Source organism: Cyprinus carpio, chromosome A8 (genome assembly GCF_018340385.1).
Source record: "Cyprinus carpio isolate SPL01 chromosome A8, ASM1834038v1, whole genome shotgun sequence".
NCBI lineage: Eukaryota > Metazoa > Chordata > Actinopteri > Cypriniformes > Cyprinidae > Cyprinus > Cyprinus carpio.
Genome location: NC_056579.1, coordinates 16,236,604 through 16,237,551, shown reverse-complemented (window position 1 = coordinate 16,237,551; position 948 = coordinate 16,236,604).

The window sequence follows — 948 nt, the reverse complement described above, 5'->3', positions numbered from 1 at the left end:
TACGATCATAAAATTAACACCAAACAGTAAAACTGTTGTAAATACTGAAGAACATTTTGAATGTTGCTCATCTTGTTACTAATTCATGCAAAAAAGAAAGAAAAAATTAATAAACAAAAACCCATTAAAAAAGAAAACCTGTAATGTATAGAGGTTTCAGTATTCAGAATTGTACATTTCAGAATCCTGTGTGACAGGGTTCCAACTTGCTTTCTTTTTTTTTGTATCGTATGTGATTCTGAAACTGATAAAAAAAAAAGTCATACAAAATTTATTTGTGGCAGTGGTTCTAATGTATTAAAGATGTTTCGTGTTTCTTTCTAACCAGACTACACCCTGGACTGAAAAGTCTTCCTTGTGGTAGTTATGTGTAATTTTAAACATGAATAAAATGTTTTTTCTTTCATGACAGACTGTTTTGATATTGCCTTCTGTGTTTAAGGTACACTTGAGGTGATTATAATAATAATAAAAATAATAATATACTGATTTAAATAAATGTAAATTGATTAAACATTACATTTAATTACTTTAGTTTTAGCACAAGCATATAGTATTATTGTGAGAACAATTGTACTTTTTTTGTATGCATATACATGTGTGTCATGCACATATCAAAACTTGAGTCTTGTTCATTTGCATGAATACCTCTTCATGCCAATTTCAACAAAGTGAGAGATTTATTCTCCTCCAGTGCGCATGTATCAAATCAAGCACACACGCCGAACTAAACACAACACCCCATTTTGCTAACACATAAGTGCTTGTGTCACATTACTTAGACAATCATACGCCAATATCTTAAATGCATTAGTACACGTCTATGCAAACCACACATGCCCATGACAGAGCTTCTAAGAAGAATTGACAGTCCCCTCATAGAAAGCATGGTTCTCCCCGCAGGCTTGTTCTCTGTCAAAGAGAAAGAGAGGGATTTTAGCGTAGTGA